This window comes from Ovis aries, chromosome 1 (genome assembly GCF_016772045.2).
Source record: "Ovis aries strain OAR_USU_Benz2616 breed Rambouillet chromosome 1, ARS-UI_Ramb_v3.0, whole genome shotgun sequence".
Classification (NCBI taxonomy): domain Eukaryota; kingdom Metazoa; phylum Chordata; class Mammalia; order Artiodactyla; family Bovidae; genus Ovis; species Ovis aries.
In genome coordinates this window covers 146,657,158-146,672,709 of record NC_056054.1, presented here as the reverse complement: position 1 = coordinate 146,672,709, position 15,552 = coordinate 146,657,158, and positions in this window count along the sequence as shown.

The window sequence follows — 15,552 nt, the reverse complement described above, 5'->3', positions numbered from 1 at the left end:
ATTGCTGTTTATTGATTTATCCAGCTAAGTGATTATTTTAGACTCTAGATATTTATTGGCATAAATGATCTCATGTTGAGGTTGTTTAAAAGTGAAACAGTCTGTTGAAACACCTAGATGAAGAGTACATGGATTTTAAGTTAATTCAGATAGAAGTCTCTTTTGACAAACATTTTGTTATTCTTTCCCATAACATATGGATCAGAGTTTCGCTTTATCCCTCTGGCAATTCCGTCAAGTGTTCTAAGCACCTACATTTATTTCTTACTATTTTCTGCTTCTCATTAGTGAATAGTTCTCAGTATATCACAGTACATGGAATATTTTGTACTGACTGGCTCTTGTTACCAGGTCCTCTGAGGATTTTTTGACATTCAAAATGATGTTCTACTACAACAGTGAAATCTTTTTCTTTATGTCAAATTCCCAGTGTATAAATTACACAGTTAAAAATAACATCTCTAACATGTTGTGGCTTCATTCTCTACAGACATTTTGTAATATTGGGGAAAAAAATTGCAGGATACAGTGTACAATATCTGATACATATTGCCTTTGAAATAAATAAGTTTAGGAGAAAACCATTTTGTTCAGCTCTGCTATGGTTTGATATTTTAAAAATCCTTTACTATCATTAAAGTCTTTTCCCATGTTATGCTTAATCTTCATTCAGTTATTTGTATATAGTCATTCACTTGTTCACTTGAATCATTTGTTCAAGGTTGTGTAATGGCGTTAAAAAACAACAAAAAGCTCTCTCCTCTGTATCATAGCATTATTTTCCTTATCTATGGAGACATCAAAACTTTTCATGGCTTCATTAACATAGCTCTTGAAATCCCTTTACAAATGTTTCTATATTTCATCTCAAATAATGAAATGTTTATCGTGAAACTCCTAGAAAAGCTTTTTTCTTTCATTAGATCCTTAAGTAAATCCTTTTATATTTCTGTATCCTTCATTCAGTCACTTATGCTAGGGTTCTCAGGACAAAGGAATTTCTTCTATTTAATCTGAAAATTAATAGAGAGATGGACAGAATGGGTACCACCACATGCAAATAGCAAGCAAAGAACAGAGTTGGTGAAAATTTCTATGAATGACACTAGTAAAATCAAAATTAAAGTAAAAAACATGTACTTCTGAGTATTTTGTAACCGTGATTTTGTTGCTTCTGCCATGACAAATGATTTTATAGTGTCTGAAAGCTATATAAGGCAGACACTTATTTCACTTGGGGACTTTTCCTTATCCACTACTTTTCTTTTAAAAACCAGGTGGATACTATGGGCATATCTGTTTTATTACGAAGATTAGAAAAAATGAGGCATGCAGAAAAATATAAACTAATATTTACCTAGATCCCTCTGTAACAAGGACTTCCCTTATGACTAAGCTGGTAAAGAATCCACCTGGAATGCGAGAGACCTGGGTCCTATCCCTAGGTTGGGAAGATACCCTGGAGAAGGGAAAGGCTACCCACTGCAGTACTCTGGCCTGGAAAATTCTATGGACTGTATAGTCCATGGGGTCACAAAGAGTCGGACGTAACTGAGCTACTTTCACTTTCACTTTTCTCATTAATAAACACATTGCACTATGCAAGGACATTCTCAATACGCCCAACTAAAAATTTAAAATCTATTTTAGAGTCATGTAAAAGACTAATAACTATTATAGAGTTTATTCATATGCAATGATTACTTGAAGTGAATTATTTTTTAAAATAAATGTTAAATCATTAGTCCATTAATGTACCTTTTCAAATGATGAATTAAAGTCTTACTAATAGAGATTTAAATTGAAAAAAAGTAGGGAAAATCACTGGATCATTCAGGTATCACCTAAATCAAATCAGTTATGATTATACAGTGGAAGAGGCAAATACATTCAAAGGATTAGATCTGATAGACAGAGTGCCTGAAGAACTATGGACAGCGGTTCGTGACATTGTACAAGAGGCAGGGATCAAGACCATCCCCAAGAAAAAGAAATGGAAAAAGGAAAAATGATGATCTGATGAGGCCTTACAAACAGCTGAGAAAAGAAGAGAAGTGAAAGGCAAAGGAGAAAATGAAAGATATATCCATCTGAATGCAGAGTTCCGAAGAATAGCACAGAGAGATAAGAAAGACCTCCTCAGTGATCAATGCAAAGATATAGAGGAAAACAATAGAATGGGAAAGATTAGAGATCTCTTCAAGAAAATTGGAGATACCAAGGGAACATTTCATGCAAAGATGAGCACAATAAAGCACAGAAATGGTATGGACCTAACAGAAACAGAAGATATTAAGAAGAGATGGCAAGAATACACAGAAGAACTATGCAAAAAAGATCTTCAACCCAGATAACCATGATGGTGTGATCGCTCACCTAGAGCCAGGCATCCTGGAGTGCAAACTCAAGTGGGCCTTAGAAAGCATCACTATGAACAAAGCTAGTGGAGGTGATTGAATTCCAGTTGAGCTCTTTCAAATCCTAAAAGATGATGCTGTGAAAGTACTGCACGCAATATGCCAGCAAATTTGGAAAACTCAGCAGTGGCCACAGGACTAGAAAGGTCAGTTTTCATTCCAATCCCAAAGAAAAGCAATGCCTAAGAATGTTCAAACTATTGCACAATTGCACTCATCTCACACGCTAGCAAACTAATGCTCAAAATTCTCGAAGCCAGGTTTCAACAGTACTTAAAGTGTGAGCTTCCAGATGTTCAAGCTCGATTTAGAAAAGGTGAAGAAACTAGAGATCAAATTGCCAGCATCTCCTGGATCATTGAAAAAGCAAGGAAGTTCCAGAGAAACATCGACTTTTGCTTTATCGACTACGCCAAATCCTTTGACTGTGTAGATCAAAACAAACTGTGGAAAACTCTTCAAGAGATGAGAATACCAGACCACCTGACCTGCCTCCTGAGAAATCTGTATGCAGGTCAAGAAGCAACAGTTAGAACCAGACATGGAACAACAGACTGGCTCCAAATTGGGAAAGGAGTATGTCAAGGAGTATTGTCCCCCTGCTTATTTAACTTATATGCACAGTACATCATGCAAAATGCTGGGCTGGATGAAGCACCAGCTGGAATCAAGATTGCTGGGAGAAGTATCAATAACCTCAGATATGCAGATGACACCACCCTTATGGCAGAAAGCCAAGAACAACTAAAGACACTCTTGATCAAAGTGAAAGAGGAGAGTGAAAATGTTGGCTTAAAGCTCAGTATCCAAATAACTAAGAACATGGCATCCAGTCCCATCACTCCATGGCAAATAGAAGGGGAAAAAATGGAAACAGTGACAGTGTTTCTTTTCTCCAAAATCACTGCAGATGATGACTGCAGCCATAAAGTTAAAAGATGCTTGCTCCTTGGAATAAAAGCTATGACCAACCTAGACAGCATATTATAAAGCAGAGACATTACTTTGCTAGCAAAGGTTTGTCTAGTCAAGTTCATTTCAGTCGCTCAGCCATGTTTGACTCTTTGCTACCCCATGAACCACAGCATGCCAGGCCTCCCTGTCCATCAAAAACTCCAAGAATTCACCCATACTCATGTCCATTGAGTGATGCCATACAACCATCTCATCCTCTGTTGTCCCCTTCACCTCCTGCCCTCAATCTTTCCCAGAATCAGGGTCTTTTCAAGTGAGTCAGCTCTCTGCATCAGGTGGCCAAAGTATTGGAGTTTCAGCTTCAGCATCAGTCCTTTCAAGGAACACCCAGGACTGATCTCCTTTAGGGTAGACTGGTTGGATCTCCGTGCAGTCCAAGTGACTCTCAAGAGCCTTCTCCAACAAGCTATGACCAAACTAAACAGCATATTAAATAACAGAAACATTACCAACAAAGTTTGGTCTCAGTCAGTTCAATCACTCAGTCGTGTCTGACTCTGCGATGCCATGAATCACCGCACGCCAGTCCTCCCTGTCCATCACTAACTCTCAAAGTTTATCCAAACTCATGTTCATTGAGTTGCTGATGCCATCTAACCATCTCATCCTTTGTCGTCCCCTTCTCCTCCTGCATTCAATCTTTCCTACATCAGGGTCTTTTCATATGAGGTTTGTCTAGTCAAGTTTATTTCAGTAACTCAGTTATGTCTGACTCTTTGTGACCCCGTGGACTGGCACACACCAGGCTTCACCAACTCCCAGAGTTTACTCAAACTCATGTCCATTGAGTCTGTGATGCCATCCAACCATCTCATCATCTGTCATCCCCTTCTCCTGCCTTCAATCGTTCCCAGCATCAAAGTGTTTTCCAATGAGTCAGTCTTTCACATCAGGCGGCCAAAGAATTGGAGTTTCAACTTCAGCATCAGTCCTTCCAGTGAACACCCAGGACTGATTCCCTTTAGGATGGACTGGTTGGATCTCCTTGAGTCCAAGGTACTCTCACGAGTCTTCTCCAACACCACAGTTCAAAAGCATCAATTCTTTGGTGCCCAGCTTCCTTGATAATCTAACTCACATCCATACATGACTACTGGAAAACCATAGCTTTGACTAGATGGACCTTTGCTGGCAACAATGTAATGTCTCTGCTTTTTAATATGTTGTCTAGGTTGGTCATAGCTTTTCTCCCAAGGAGCAAGCATCTTTTAATTTCATGGCTGCAGTCACCATCTATGGTGATTTTAGAGCCCCCCCAAAATAGAGTCTGTTATTGTTTCTACTGTTTGCCCATCCATTTGCCATGAAGTGATGGGACCAGATGCCATGATCTTAGTTTTCTGAATGTTGAGCTTTAAGTCAACTTTTCACTCTCCTCTTTCACTTTCATCAAGATGCTGTTTAGTTCTTCTTTGCTTTCTGCCATAAGTGTGGAGTCATCTGCATATCTGAGGTTATTGATATTTCTCCTGGTAATCTTAATTCCAGCTTGTGCTTCATCTAGTCTAGCATTTCTCATGATGTGCATGTCTTGTATGGGTATGAGATTTGGACCAAAAACACATCTGAGTGCCAAAGAACTGGTGCTTTTGAACTGTGGGGCTGGAGAAGACCCTTGAGGGTCCCTTGGACATCAAGGAGATTAATCCAATCAATCCTAAAGGAGATCAGTCCTGAATATTCATTGGAAGGACTGATACTGAAGCTGAAACTCCAATACTTTGGCCACCTGATGTGAAGAACTGATTCACTGGAAAAGACCCTGATGCTGGGAAAGATTTAAGACAGGAGGAGAATGGAATGACAGAGAATGAGACGGTTGGTTGGCATCATTGATGCGATGGACATGAGTTTGAGTAGACTCTAGCAGTTGGTAATGGACAGGGATGCCTGGCATGCTGCAGTCTTGGGGTTTCAAAGATTTAGACATGACTGGGTGACTGAACTGAACTGAACTGAGTATAGAAGTTTTAGATACTATGATGATTTGTGTCACAAGATTTCATACAAAGTTATTTTCAGAAAGAGTTTATTCTAAAGAATAAAGTATAAACGCTAGTCCAAAGTGAGATTAGGTATTTGCATATTCCAAGTTTATTGTAAATCACATGAAAAAGAGAAAACTTAAACCAACAACATAGGAGGAATGATGGTTGTAAACTGCAAGCACCAATTTTGTGATTTTTGTTAATCTCCCTGTTATTCAGGTAACATTAACCACTTTTGATTCTCAGGATCTTCTCCTCTTCTATTTGTTTAAAAATGTAAGCTTTGGTTAGTTTTTAAACCAGGCTTTGCTTGTAGGTATTGTATTCTCAAGAAGGCAATCACCCAAAGAGAGATGGTGGGCTGATGGATTTAGAATATTTTACTTTTATTGTTAGTGTCTCCTTTCATACTTGTTAGCATTTGTCTTACATATTGTGGTGCTCCTATGTTGGATATTTTACTTTGCTGAGAACCTCTGCCAATCTGATGATACTCTTTGTACCAAGATCATATACTACATGTAGAACCAAAATAATTTTGTTCATTTATTTTCAAGTAAGAAAGAATTCCAATTGACCTTATATTTGCTTAAATATGTATATAGTTACTTTAACTCATATGAAAATCTTTACCCTCAAAGCAAAGTCATACACCACTTAATTTCTGTAGTTACTACAAGTCATTGCCCCCGGTCTCCTTCCATTTCTATGCTATCTTCTCCCTTACATAACTTTGTCACCAGAGAATTAGTTTCCATTTCCTCATCTTTGAGATGGGCTCATCATATCTACAACATAAAGGTACCCTGAGGATTAAAGTAGACGAATGCTTAAAAAATACTTAGTGTAATGCCTGGTATGTAGTAGAACATGATGAATGATAGATTGTATTCTCCTTTATCTTACTTCATTTTGAGGCAAAATCCTATCATTTTTAGTAAGAACATGTGTAAGGGAAAGTCTTTCTTTTGGAGTGTAAGAACTTCATTTTTTGCCTATAAGAATAAAAGCATTGTTATTTTGTAGAGATGTGTTCAGTTCAGTTCAGTCGCTCAGTTGTGTCCGACTTTTTGCGACCCTGTGATTCGCAGCACGCCAGGCCTCCTGTCCATCACCAGCTCCCGGGTTTCACTCAAACTCATGTCCATCGAGTCGATGATGCCATCCAACCATGTCATCCTCTGTTGTTCCCTTCTCCTCCTCCTCCTAACCCCTCCCAGCATCAGAGTCTGTGTAGTGCTTTCAAATAGAATGAGTATTTCAATAAAGTATGAAGAAGAACTTTAATACATAGGAGTCAGAGTTTCAATAGGGCTTGGGCTTCTGGGGATATGATCAGTTATTTACATTAAAAATAATGTAAAAAATAATGTGGGCTTCCCTGGTGGCTCAGAGGTTAAAGCGTCTACCTCCAATGCGGGAGACCTAAGTTGGATCCCTGGGTTGGGAAGATCCCCTGGAGAAGGAAATGATAACCCATTCCAGTTTTCTGCCTGGAGAATCCCATGGATGGAGAAGCCTGGTAGGCTACAGCCCACGGGGTCGCAAAGAGTCAGAACGACTGAGCAACTTCACTCATTCACTTACATTAAAAAAGCAACATCATAAATAGCAACTGCCCTTCAGAATTAGACTAAAATTGTGCTTTTTTGCATTGTCAATTTAGACACGAATTATAGGAGCACAGCTTGTGTTATTTTTCAATTTTCTATAAAAAGACTTTTCAAGAGTAGCATTTCAATAATATTTGAAAACCAGATTCTTGTTTTTTTTGAAACTGAGTTTTGCATTCCTACAGATATGGTAATATGGGGAAAATGAAAAATTAAATCCAAATTCTGGGAAATCTGTTTATATCAGCACCAGTAATATCTTGATTTAATGTCAGATCAGATATTATACAAGACAAATCAAGGACTGCATTTTTATTTCTAATGTTATCAAGGTGGCTAATCATCATTATTAAATTGAGGGCAGATGAGTCATGTGTGTGAAATGAATGTGTGGACTCATTCCAATTCCTCTGAGAAAGACCCTATAATTGGCATCAATTAGTCCTCTTGTTGGCAGTTTTAGTAAACCATCTGAAATTTAATAAACAAAGACTGAAATGCATTCTCAACGAAAGACAGTCATCTTGGACATTGATGAGAGCTGATTAGCAAATTGGCAGTTGGTATTCACCCTCCCTCTTCAAATATTGACTCAGTTGACTTAATGCTTTCCTCCACTTTGGAGAAGGAAATGGCAACCCACTCCAGTGTTCTTGCCTGGAGAATCCCAGGGATGGGGGAACCTGGTGGGCTGCCGTCTATGGGGTCACACAGAGTCGGACATGACTGAAGCAACTTAGCAGCAGCAGCCACTTCATCAATGTAAGACTTCATTTTTACCACCTTCAAAAATAAATTCTCTCAAATAAGTATTTATGAGATAGTTTTAATTTAACCCTTTTCATGTGCTCTAATATAAATGCATGTGCCTCAGAGATGTGGGGAACCCAAAGGTACCACTCGTTGCATTGATGGTATATACATTAAACAAAACTATGACTTTGAAGAGTTGATGCATTATCTCAAATGTTTAGTTTATTTATGGGGAGTAGAGCTATTCACTGAGAGATTCTCAGCAATGTTTTCATTTTAAACTTACAACTTTGTAAAATATGAGGCAGTGTTTTTTCCCTAATTTACCTGTGAGGTAATATGAGGTATGAACCCTAAGAGAAATTAGATCAAGAAAACATTGCAAATTATTATTCTGTTTTTAAAACTAATTTTCTTTTTTTCAAACTCATAACCACCAAGTCTATGTTTCCAGACCTGGCAAAGTTTCTTGACTAAGGATAAATGAGTGTTCATTCTATCAGTTTTAAAAGAGTCATGATATGGTGGCTGGGAGTAAGGGGGCAGAGTCTATAGAAAAATATGAAGGAAAGTAGTAAGAAGTTCATCAGTTATGTTTGTCATTTTACAATGTTGATTAGATAATTTTTTAGTCTCTTTTTCTTCACTATTAAGCAAACTGCTTTTAACAAGTGTATTAATTTATGGTTTTGTATATGTTTTACTTGATTTACGTAAAAATTTAATTCTCTTTCTTCTCTAGGAAGTACAAATACCAGTATCAAATCTGTTGACATTCACATTTAACAATCGCTTTTAAAATACCTGCAGAACAATATAATGAATGTTGAAAAAAGATAGTATAACATGAACTAGTTTGGAATTAATTTATTTTACATATTTCTCATGAGGCATGGTGAAGGACATGGGAGCTTGGTGTGCTGCAGTCCATGGGGTCATAAAGAGTCGGACACAACTTAGAGACTGAACAAGAGGCATAGTGCTGTTCATTAGTGGGTAAAATTTATTGAAATCTACACTAGACGTCATATTTAGGTATTTGTGTTTATGCTAGCCATATTCCAGGAAATTCTTCAGTTTGCTCACTAGTCATTGCAGTGAGACTCAAGATACAGAACACGTGAGCTGAAGTTGAGTTAAAGACTTACATTCCTTAAGTGGAGATGAGCCACATAGATACTCATTTGCACTTTTGATGTGCAATATAGTGATGTGTACCATCTCCCCCTCAAATGATATCAGTGAGGCACTGATAGCCCAACTAAGTTAAAATTTTCTAGTAATTTAAAACTTTTATAAAGAAGCAGCCTAGATATCACTTGTAATTTAGATATCACTTGAAGTCATCTTGTCCTACAACATTCTAGAATAAAATGGGCTGGCCCCACTACTCCCATACTGTGGGAAGGCCATCCTCAAATATATGTAATTTATAGAAGTTTATAGTTGCAAGGCCCCCTCTTATAACATATTTTGATTTTTAGTTCACTCCATTTTACTTTCATCTCATCCTTCAGGTTGCTCTTACTCTTCATTCTGCATGAATGCAAATGTGATGACCTTTGGGTTGACTCTACCCAAGTACTTGGCCTGGTCCTTAAATCTCCCAAGACTCTTCTCTGGGAAGATCCCAGTTTAATTTTGCAAAGTCTTTTAGTTTCTCTTCTCCAAAGAGCCATAGACTGACCATTTTATTCTACTACACTAAGAGGTTTCCTCCATTTTCATTGTTTCTCAGAGAAGAAATAAAAATATTAGTCTTTTCTTTCTTAATTTCTCCTAGGGACTGGAAATGGTACAAAAGAGAATTATGAGACAGAGTGACCTTCATCAACTTTGATTTTTAATAGTGTTTTGTTTTCTTTTTTTCCCAACATATCACATTGATCTTCAGGAGTTTCATTGCTGTAACACAGAGGTCAGATTTCATAATAAATGGCAAGTTATCATTTCTGTTGAGGATATGGTATTCTTTCAGACAACAAAATCAATGAATGCTTCCTGTGTTGTAGCTTCAGAGAGGAGAAACACACACACATGAATGACACGTAGTAGCCTATATGTAATGGAAGGAATCCAAAGAAAAATATATCCATAACTTCAACAGAGATGGATAAGCTCCAGGAAAAATAATTCTGACCTTAAAAAAAAATTCTTAGTTGCCAACTATTTATTAAAAGATTCTTGAGGTAAGAACCTCAAATTTTTACAAAAGCAAAAGATGAAAATCAAAGTAGCTTTTAAAAATATACAGTACTATTTGTCCATTTTTAGGATCTATTCCTCCAAATCCTGTTTTTAAAACCCACCTGGTAACTGTCCCTAGAAGTTTGCCTTCTATTATACATATTAGTTTTCCATTATCCCAGGACTTTGTCCTCACCTTAAAATGCTCAAGATTTTAGGGAAATTTCAGGGAAAGTATTTGAATTGAAAAGGTTTTCATAGTCAGATGAGTGAATTATGAATGCAGGAAAATGGGGTGGTAAGAAAGTCATTTTTGCTATAAAGCCCTATAGACATTTTTATTGTGTCAAAGAGGTAACCTAATAGTCTACATATTTGTAGCAAATCCAAGTCAAGGTCTTACCAAATATTCCCAAGTATATTACTCAATATCTAATAACATAGGGTGGGAGAAGGCAATGGCAACCCACTCCAGTACTCTTGCCTGGAAAATCCCATGGAGGGAGGAGCCTGGTAGGCTACACTCCATGGGGTCGCAAAATGTCGAATTCGACTGAGCAACTTCACTTTCACTTTTTACTTTCAAGCACTGGAGAAGGAAATGGAAACCTGCTCCAGTATTCCTGCCTGGAGAATCCCAGGGGCAGACAAACCTGGTGGGCTGCCATCTATGGGGTCACACAAAGTCGGACACGACTGACACAACTTAGCAGCAGCAATAACATAGAGTAATATACACATATAAATTATGAATTTTATATGCAATAATGCTTGCTAAAAGTTTAATACTGCTAGTCACTGTTACTTGTCTATTATCATCTTCCATCTCGTTTCTCTCCGCATTTATTCCCAACATTTCCACCTTTCCTGACTCCCACCCGCCTCTTAGCTGATGACCTTGCCTTCCATCTCACAGAGAAAACTCAGACATAAACATGCCTTCCATTAAATTCATGTCCATCACCCACTTCATATTTCCAACAGCCTTTTTAGTCCAGAACACATGACTGAGCGACTTCACTTTCACTTTTCACTTTCATGAATTGGAGAAGGAAATGGCAACCCACTCCAGTGTTCTTGCCTGGAGAATCCCAGGGATGGGGGAGCCTGGTGGGCTGCCGTCTATGGGGTCACACAGAGTCGGACACAACTGACGTGACTTAGCAGCAGCATAGAATTATTTATATAATCATTGATAGAGTGAGTTCTTTTCTATTCAAAGACAATCTTCCCATGTACCTGTTTTCTTAATTTCAAATGCTCTCACTTATTCTAGAATCTTATTCGGCCTATTATCTTTTCCTTCTCTTATAGCTTCTATTATTCCTTATATACTGTCTTCTTGCCTTTAACCTGCACAAACATGCTAAACTTCTTCTTTTCTAAAAAACAAGCCAAACCAAGGAAACACAGCTCTCTTTTGAGTTTAGATTCTCAGTCCAGTGTCTACCTCTTCTTCTCTCATTCACATTTTTCAAAGTATTATCTTGTAGCACGGGTCCCGTTACCATTAGATGAATCCCCAACCAGCTTCTGTCCTATTTCTGTCTCTTAATTCTGCTGAAACTATTTTTTATGAGAGTTCCATTGGATAATTTCCTACTGATTTCGCCTGATCTAAAATTTAACAATGTCTGGAAAATGTTGCCTGTCCATCAGGCAAATCTCATGAAATGTTTTGGATGCGTTTTATTATGATTATCACCTGGGGAGTAACTGGAACACAGTGACTATAGATTGCTACTGGTTTTCCATTCCCTAGAGTTTGTCTCACATGGGAGTGGAGATGGTGTTGTTCCTCCAGGGTTAGTTCCCTTGCCGATATGTTCATTTCTTAGATCCAAGACTTTCTTATCCATAGCTTCCTTTTTTCTAATTCTTTTCATAATCTGCCCAAGTTCTTTCTTTGTGTTCATACCCTCCAGTTCTCTTCACTAAAAATGCTGCTTTCATTCTGATGGGATCTTCTTTTCTTCAGAATCACAAGCTTCTATTTCTGAATATGTTCCCTCCCCTCCCTGCTGCTTTATTGTCTCTTCCAGTTGTTTTTGCAGTTGTTCTTCGTTATTTTGGCTTCCTCAGCTTCTCGCCACCAGAATTCTTCCTCTCTGTGAGTCTGCTCTCCAGCTATCTTTGAGACAATTTTTCTTTCTTTTGTCTTATGCATTCTTCCCTCCTCTTCCCCTCTCTTTTCTTTTTCTTGGCTGTTCCCCTCTCAGCTAAAAGTTTTGTGTTCCCTTTGGGGATGGTAGTCCTCAAGGGGGACTTAGTAGAAGAAGAGGAAGTCAAAGTGGGTAGCCTGTTGGGGGCCAAGACTGGGGCTGGGGCTGCAGCCAGAGTAGCAGGGTTGGTGTCTAACTTGGTAGGTGACCACTCTTGAGCTGTGGCTTCTTCTGCTTTCATAGTGGACTCTGCCTTTTATAGTGGACTGTCTGACAATTTTCCTTTCTTTCGATTTTCTTATTCAGGCAACACTCTGCTCTGTCTTGGCAAGGCAGCTGCCCGGGGATAGGAGCAGGGATGAAGGAGAGGTACGCTAGCTAAGCTCAGAGCCAGAAAGAAAACCAGGACAAAGTTGGTCTGAGTGTGCCAAGCAAAGTAAGAATGGACTTGGATGGGAGCCAAAGATGAGCAGGAGCTGGTGATACAGCTCTCGGATTAGGTGGGATTAGAGAGAGCCTGTCTGATGCCAGATGTAATAGAAAGTAGAAAAGTACTTCCACTCTCTCTTTCTCTGGGTCCTCCTGCTCACAGAGCTCTCCAGTTGTTATAGAAAATTTAGTCACTTTATAGGACATGACATGATATTAACACTACTATGAAGTGCTGCATCTCTGGACAAGGCTGCTGTATGTTTACTTCTGGACAGAAACTGATGGGTGGCAATCAGGACTATATTAACAAAACTAAAGGGGAAATGTATGTGGCTATGGAGTCAGAAGTGACCCAGAGAAGGATACTCAACTTTGATTAAGAACTGATTTTTCCTAATCCATCCTCTTTGAAAATCAGTCTGTAGTATGTTAAATGTTCTCATAAGGTTTTTTATAAGAACTGAAGCTAATATGTGTCTCTTAGAACAGTGCCCAGCATGTAGTAAATGCTCAAAAATGTTACCCATTAACACTATTGTGCGCATGCATGCTGAGTTGCTTGAATCCTGTTCGACTCTTTGTGATCCTGCCTGGAGCCAGCACGGGAGATCCCACCCATGACAAGGTCATGCAGAGAGGCCTGATGGGCAAGGCGAGTCAGGTCTCGAGGGGTCCTCTGTCTGAGCATCTACCCCGAAACCAAAATCTGTCTGTTTACTCTCTGCTATACTATACTCTTCTGACATTACCACCTTTTCTTTGGAAAAAGTTAACTCAGGGCTTCAGTTAACAGTCTCCAGCATACAAAAAGAATGTTTCAGCTCAAACCCCTTTGATGTCTCTCTAACTTGCCTAAGTTGGGGACTTTTACAACTCATGAATTGTTTACAGCCCCCTAACAGCGAGAGGCATGAAGCTTAAAACATCTTAGATATAGAGCTTTTTCTAAAGAGCTAAAAATTATACTGGTGATGGGTTTCACTGTTGAGTCAATGACTGCTGCCAGGCCTCCATATTCTTTATCTTTTAAGCACCTGGGAGGATATTAATCAATGTAATCGGGATGCAGAAATAGGAATATAGTAGTTTTGATGTTAGCAACAGTAGACTTTTGAGTTAATTACTTTTCTCTTTGTTATAAATCACTGTACTTCTTTCATTGTTATAAATTGTTGTGTCCTTGCTATGTAAGAATGTAACTTTAATTAGTGCTTTCTGAGAGTGGCATCAGACTTTGGGAAGAACAACACTATTACCCTTATCAGAAAAGGGCCATAAAATGTTAATTGGCCTTCTGGCCAGAAGATGATGTAAATCACCCAAGACTTATGTATACAACTAGGTATGCAGAGAGAAAGCCTGGTCTCGATAAGAGTCAGGTGTGGTTGACACTGCATAATTTTGTATTATCCATTGATCTCTATGTAAAATCAAGAGTATATAAGGCCTTTCCGGACAATAGAGGTGGGGGCCAGTCATTGGAAAGACTGGTTTCCCCCGTGTCTTCTTTTCTTACTCTATTTTCTGGCTGAATTCCCATCTGGGGCACGGAGGCTCGCCATGTATACTTACTTGCCCCGGCTTCTAAGATCCATGAGAGAGGGAGCCCAAGGCAGGGCACTCTCTGCTATTCAAATGGATGTCGGTGGCCTAACATAGATGGTGCAAGTTCCTTCTCTGGAACTTTATTGGCTTTCCATGTAGACCAAGTTATTCAGCCTCTTTCCTCCACTAAATTTTCCTACTACACTATTTCTTCCTAATCTCTCTTTATATTTCTAATTAAATACATAAGTTCTCTTCGTCTGTGCCATCTCCCCTTCGAATTCCCTGGGTCCACTGGGCCAGGATCCCAGCAAGATCTTATGGACTGTAGCCCACCAGGCTCCTCTGTCCATGGGATTCTCCAGGCAAGAATACTGGAGTAGGTTGCCATGCCCTTCTCCAGTGTGTCTTCCTGACCCAGGGATTGAACCTGCATCTCCCGTGTCTCTTGCATTGGCAGGCAGGTTCTTTACCACTAGGTACTATGAGAAAACAGCAAATCACAAGTAGCATGAAAAAAAAAAAAAAACATATAAATTTGTAGTTTCTTACAGGAGGTTCCAGGACTATAATTCTTTACTTGCTAGTAGACTCAACTTTAAAGACAGTGGCTGAAGTTTATGGGTTACTAGTCTAGGCTTTTACTGCTAAAAATGAGATTTCTGAATCCATACACATCACCTTTATGACATCTCCCACTGGAGCCAGAACAATGAATGTTACTTTGTTTCAAGAGGACAGTTTGGATTTCTGTCTTCCATATCAACAAGGCCCTATTTACTAAACCTGGGATAAGCTCAGGAATGAATTATACTCAGTACTAACTTACTTTGGCTGAACGCCCTTGTTAAAGGAAAAAAAAAAAACAACAAAGATATTTAAAATATTTTCAGTGGCTTCACTTTACATTCATTTTTTCTTTTAAAGTGTGTTGTGTGTTTTTAATTTGTGTAAGTAGAAAGAAGAATGCATTTGGAAATTTTCTCTAGATTAAGTGTTCCTTCAGTGACAAGAAATATACTATCATTCAAAAAAGTCTCTCTATATTTAGTTTTTTCAGACAATTCAATTCAATTCTAAGTTGTGTATTTATGAAATGGCATACAGTTAACCAGATGCTATTCAGCATTTTTATACATATGACATTCAAGGACCGGTTTGGATGTGAAGAGTAACTTGGCAAAAGTTTACTTTTCTGTCTTGTATGTAGTTTAAAATGTAGTCATACTGTTACTATGTAGTACAAATCGAGTCCTAATAATTTATTGATACTGAAAATATATTTATTATTTACCCTTTCTCTAAAAACATAGGCAATAGCACTTTGTTATAAAATAAATAAATAATCCCATATTAAATATTAAATCCTTTTTACTTCCTTAATGTATCAGAGCTTCTCTACACTGAACATTCCAAGTAGTAAAACATCAGCGTTAGAAAGCCTTGTTATTGAGATAACGGTAAGACTTATGGTGGAAGA